The sequence below is a fragment of the Rutidosis leptorrhynchoides genome, chromosome 2 (genome assembly GCF_046630445.1).
Source record: "Rutidosis leptorrhynchoides isolate AG116_Rl617_1_P2 chromosome 2, CSIRO_AGI_Rlap_v1, whole genome shotgun sequence".
Classification (NCBI taxonomy): Eukaryota; Viridiplantae; Streptophyta; class Magnoliopsida; order Asterales; family Asteraceae; genus Rutidosis; species Rutidosis leptorrhynchoides.
The window spans coordinates 107,581,858-107,588,569 of NC_092334.1; positions in this window are offsets into that span (position 1 = coordinate 107,581,858).

The following is a 6,712-nucleotide window of genomic DNA, read 5'->3' on the forward strand; positions in this document are numbered from 1 at the left end:
GTTGTCGTTCTCTGATTTAGTTGCTGTTGTCCTTGAATGAACTGAGTCAACTGATCATCAGCTCTGAGAGTAGGGTTAGTTGCTTTTGTAATCTGGGTGGTAGGGGAATTTTCCTCGACTGGTGAACCAGTGAGTGGAAGTGGTTGTGTGATAACCCGTCCTAATCCATTCGGACGAAGTCCATATCGATTACAAACGATTCACAACAGTTGATTACATCGTGAGGTATTTGATCTCTATATGATACATTTTACAAACATTGCATTCGTTTTAAAAGACTAACTTTCTTTTCATCGAAAGTTGACAGTATGCATATCACTTCTTAATATATCCAACTATAAATGACTTGATAATAATCTTGATGAACTCAATGACTCGAATGCAACGTCTTTTGAAATATGTCATGAATGACTCCAAGTAATATCTCTAAAATGAGCAAATGCACAGCGGAAGATTTCTTTCATACCTGAGGATAAACATGCTTTAAAGTGTCAACCAAAAGGTTGGCGAGTTCATAGGTTTGTCATAAATATCATTTCAATCATTTTAATAAGCCACAAGATTTCATTTAATTAAATGCGCAGGATAATCATCTGCAAAATAAAATCATTCATACGTTGAGTCGCCTGGTAACCGACCTTAACATAGAGCGCTTAAGATATCTGGCATAATACATTCCACTATTCAAATGTATGACAAGAACCCTTCGAAGTACTAAAGCATTTCCACTATTCGAAAATGGGGGTGGTCGGTGCCCGTAGATCTACCTTTAGAATTCGCGTCAATTAGTGTTTTTCACTAATTCTTAGGTTACCAAGCATAATAATAATAAGTACAGATATCCGGTATAACAAAACAATCGTAGAATGTAGTTTTATGAACTTGTGCTTATTTTGTAAAACATTTATAAATTTACATGTATTTTCAGTCCCAAAAATATAACAAGTAAAAGGGAATCAAATAAACTCACTATAATGTATTTTGTAGTAAAAATACATATAACTACATTTAACAACTGGACAATGCAGGGTTGGCCTCGGATTCACGAACCTATATCATTTGTATATATATATATATTAACACATATGATTGTAATCGAACAACTATATATATATATATATATATATATATATATATATATATATATATATATATATATATATATATATATATATATATATATATATATATATATATATATATATATATATATATATATATATTATTAATGATGTAATTTTTATATTAATACTTTATATATGTTATTTTATAACAATATTAATATAGTTAGGTTTTGTATTATTTATAATTTTATATTCAAAATCTTTTGTTTATAATAATAGTTATATTAATATTAGAATAAGTATATTGATAAAATAATAATCTTAATGCTACTAATAATAATAATGATACTATTATTAATAGTTTTTATGAAAATATTGATAGATTAAAAATAATGTTACTTTTAGTAATAATGATAATATTAATACTTTATAATAAAAATTTAATACGAATCATAATCATATCAACAATATTAATAATAATAATATTAATACCTATGTTAATGATATCAATAATAATTCTATGAATTTTATTAATACCACTTTTATTAATCTTGCTAAGATAACTATAATAATACTACCTAAATGATATCCTTAACAATGATAATCACATTAAAAACACTTATAAGATTATTATTATTATTATTATTAATAATAATAATAATAATAATAATAATAATAATAATAATAATAATAATAATAATAATAAAGATTACACTACTTATAATTATGCTAATAATAATAATACTAATACTTATAATAATTATAATTATAGTAATTATAACAAATGAATAATAATAATAATAACAATAATAAGAATTATAATATCAATATCAAAATTAGAGATGGGAACTACCTTAAGGACCCTTTAAAAAGAAAACTGTCCCAAGCCAGGATTGAACCCGCGACCTCTAGGACACCCGACACCTCCCCTAACCAATGCTCCAATTCTGATTTCTTGTTATAATCCTTAATACATTTATATTTAACCCGTATTTCTTTTATTATTATTTTTCTTCTTCTTCTTCCTTGTAGATTCATTCGATCTTTAACATTCAAATCAATACTACATCACCCTAAATACTTCAAATAATCCTTAACTAATCAATATCAAAAGGTTTATATTTAATAAAAACGAAAAATAAAAAAAAAATAAAAAACACATACCTGCTGTTCGTCTCAGGTTATAAACAAAAAAAAATGATTTTGAGTTTTATGAAGTTTTATCAAAAGATTACAAAACAACTTGTGTTTCAAATGATCCATAAAAATGTTTTCGATCATCAATTTCAACAGAAACGTCACGAAATTTCCCAATTTGATCTTAGAACAAAAATTGACTTTTAAGTCTCAAAACTTTGACCTCGAAATTCTTGATTGATAAAACGAATTGAGATATAAAAATTTGCAGAGAGTTTGAGTACGAGATTCCAAACAATCCTGCATTTATAGTTTTTGAAATAAAAATCAAATTCGAGTTTTTGGCAATAAAGTAGAGTAGCAGAGGTACGAGCAGAAAAAAATAAAAATAAAATAACTATCGGTTTTAATTCATCTATCTCCCCAAGTGATATGAACTAAAATTTTTTTTATAGTCTTGATTGCTCGACATATCCTCACGAGTGCGCAGGAAGAAGGAAACAAAACAGATTAAAACAAAAAAATACATACGCGATATATATATCTGTGTAATTGATTTTTCAATAAAATATATAAATATAAATAATAATACATTTAATAATAATTCTATTAGTAATAATTAAAAATAATACAAAAATATATGCTATTTATAATAATACCATGGTAATACTAAGTAGGATACTAATAATAATTATACTAATATAATGAATGATGATAATTATAATAATAATTATGATAGTAAAATAATTTTAATAATAATAACAATAATACTAATACTAATATTATTGATGATAATAATAATATTAGTAAGTATGATATTATAGTAATTTACATATTTCAAGCTTCATATCTATATTTTATATTTTGTATTATACAAATAGTAATAATAATATTAATAAATAATAATGAAGTAAGGTTAATAATATAACTTTAATATTTTAACTCGTGCTTCAATATTATATTATAATATATAGTGAATATTTAATTTTTACACACTTATATATATTAAATTTACTCATAATAATGATTACGTATGGAAACTATGCATATATATTACATATAGCAACCTACCATGGTTAATATATATTTATTTCGTTTTTAGTTTCGTTGAGAAAATAAAACTAGTATTTCTAATTACTGTGCTCAAAGTTTTTAATGTAAATTTGAAATATTAAATATATTTATTACTTAACAAGTTTTTATTTTTAAATTGTGAAATACTTACATTTATAATTTCATCAACTACACCGCATATCATTTTATCAGTGTATAATATATATATAGATATATATATATATATAGATATATATATATATATATATATATATATATATATATATATATATATATATATATATATATATATATATATATATATAATTTACCTATCCATTTACATTCAGTTGTTCGTGAATCGTCGGGAATAGTCAGGTCAAATGATCTCATTAAAAACAGTTCAAAATTTTGAGACTCAACATTACAGACTTTGCTTATCGTGTCAAATCATAATAAAGATTAAGTTTAAATTTGGTCGGAAATTTCTGGGTCGTCACAGTACCTACCCGTTAAAGAAATTTCGTCCTCGAAATTTGATATAGATCATGATGGCTAATAATAAGAATTTTTCCTGGCGAATATGAGTTGATAAATAGAATTTTATCATCATTGAGTAATATGGATAAAATAATTCATTTATGTGAAGAGTATGAGTGAAGCTATCACAAAAGATTGAAATAGAGCTTTAATCTTTGACGTAGTCAGAGTTGAATTTAGAAATTAAGGTATGTCTTAACTTTTGACATAGTCACTGTTGAATTCCGGAATTCAAGGGATTTAAAAGAAAATCTTGGAAATCTATAAGATCTGTTTCTTCGAGATTTAAGGAAATTAGGATCTCTTTAATTAAATGCGATGATCTGTCCCGATTACTACGTCTGATATTTCCAGTATAAATTTACTTTTTCCGCTCCATTAGTTTTCACCACTTCTATACTAAATTCCTAAAATGATTATAAAAATGCTTAATCCAGTTCTAATCCTTGTCCTTATCCTTACTATCACAACCATCATTCTCCTTTTCCAACTTCCACCAGAGGAATCTGCTTATTTCTACTTTGCCCTTGGGGTTGTAGTGCTTTTAATCCTCCCGTGTCTTTATGTTGCTATAAACATTGATATACACGGTTTGTAGTTTATGTGTTGTTATCGGGCTTTATATCTTCCCTTATACTTCGAATTCTTTGCTTCGGTTTTCTATAATCATTGTCATTCCCAGTTAATGCTCTCTTTTATTTGCTGCGATTTATACCCCAAATTTCTATTTTGGAGTTTTATCCCTTCGTTTCTTCTTCTTGTGACTAAGCATTGCTTGTAATGGTCCAGAATTCGCAGACATGAATTTCGGAATGAACATTGTTAATATTCTAAGAAGAAAATGGTAATAGTATAATCTAACTTGTCAAATTACCAGAATTCAAGAGAAAGATAGGACTATCAAGAAAGACTTGTTCTTGATATGTTTATAGGGTAGACAGAATGTAAGAGTCGTGTACATGGCACATGATGATGTTATGATCTGTGAATCATCATGTTTCATTTAGAAACTCAGCATGACTTACCATAATATAATCACATTGATCAAGTGTCATTATATTATACTAACTCATGCATCAGTTCCCAACACTACTTCAAAAACATTCATATTTTAAATTCGAAGGCACAGAATATAGAAACTAAAACAGTTTCCTTTTTATGATATAATACAGATAGCGCAGAGAGATAATAAATATCGGACGAGAATATTTATGAAGATATCTTCTAGAAAAATTAAGGATATTTATAATGAAAGATACGATAATATCTTTGAATATCTAAGATCAGAGGATGATGGAGACTATTATCCGCAAGGGTTTAGAGTAAGGAGCAAGATATTTGCTAAAGACTTTAGCAGGCATTGAATGATTTGGATTCTTTGAAGTCAAACTTATTCTTTGTGATTTGTCTACGGCTTCCTTCATATTTTCGCATAATCCGCTTTTCGGTACTAAATGTTTTTATTGAGGGTTTCCAATACTCCATTCTTTATCATCAAACTTTCGATGGTTAGGGTCGTGTACAGTTTTTACTGCTGTATTCAGCTTTTTTTAGAATTTGTGGTATTGATTTGTAGACTGTGTGCTTCTTCCGAATTTCAGAATGAAAGATCATAATTCTAAGAGATAAATGTTATATGTTTACATATATCTGTTGATGTAGACATGCTGCGAGATTTCAAAATAATGGTTGCTGATTCTCGGTATTTGGTACGGCAATTCTCATTATCAGATGCAGATGAGTAAATGATAGGGTTTTACTGAATATAGTGATTTTTCGGAAAGTCAAAGATCAACGGAGTTGTTGGTAAATTTACAGCTAGTGTGGTGAGATATAAACGATTTCCCGGTATCGATGATGAAAGACAACTTATATATCAGGGTTATAATAAGCTAATCCGAGTGAAAATTCGAAGTTGACTTGTTGGAGCTGTGACAAAATTGGCTAATTTGGAAAGGGATTGCAAAGTTATTTTGGGTAATAATAACACTAAAGGAATTAACACAACTATATGTTAAATGTTTACTCAGTTTCCGAGAGTGTTCAGGTGCATAACTATATGCATAAATCTTCCATAGATGAAATGCGGTTGGTTCATCCTCTCGATTGAGGTGTTTTCAAGAATCATGAAAGGTTTGAACACAGATTGTAATCGTCAAAATACAAATGAGGTTTAAGATGAAATCAAGGGGCAAACTTGAAGAATTGTTTAGTTTCATATGTTATAATCAATATTTTAATTCATTTTAATTGTCCAATAATGGCAGTCCTTAGTTGATAGTCCACAGTTAACAGTCCAATAATTCATATATATAGTTTAATATATAATATTCGAATTAATTAATACGTATCGTGACCCGTGTACATCTCTCAAACTAGATCACAACTCAAACTATATATATTATTATAGAATCAACCTCAACCCTGTATAGCTAACTCCAGCATTACTACATATAGAGTTTCTATGGTTATTCCAAATAATATATATAGATGTGTCGATATGATATGTCAAAACCTTGTATACGTGTCCCGATATTTAAATGCGTAAATAACAGTATTTAAATGACGATAAATAAAGTGCGAAAAATAAATAACAGAAATTAAATGACGATAAATAAAATTGCGAGAATATAAATTGCGATAAATAAAATGTAATCAGTTAGCTAGGAACAGTTAGCTAGGATTTTGTTAGCGTGGATTCTTAATAAAATTTTCTCATGGTTAATTTGTTTCTCTCTACAAATTTTATTTTTGTCCAATGTTTTCTTCATTATGCCACTTGTTGGATTCTGATAAGTCAAAATCTAAATATGAAATTGAATGAAAATGGTTATTTTGTGGTGAACGGATATGTATATCTGTGGATGTAAATAGGATAGTAAATGACCGTCGAGTCAGATTCGAAGAATGTACAGTGT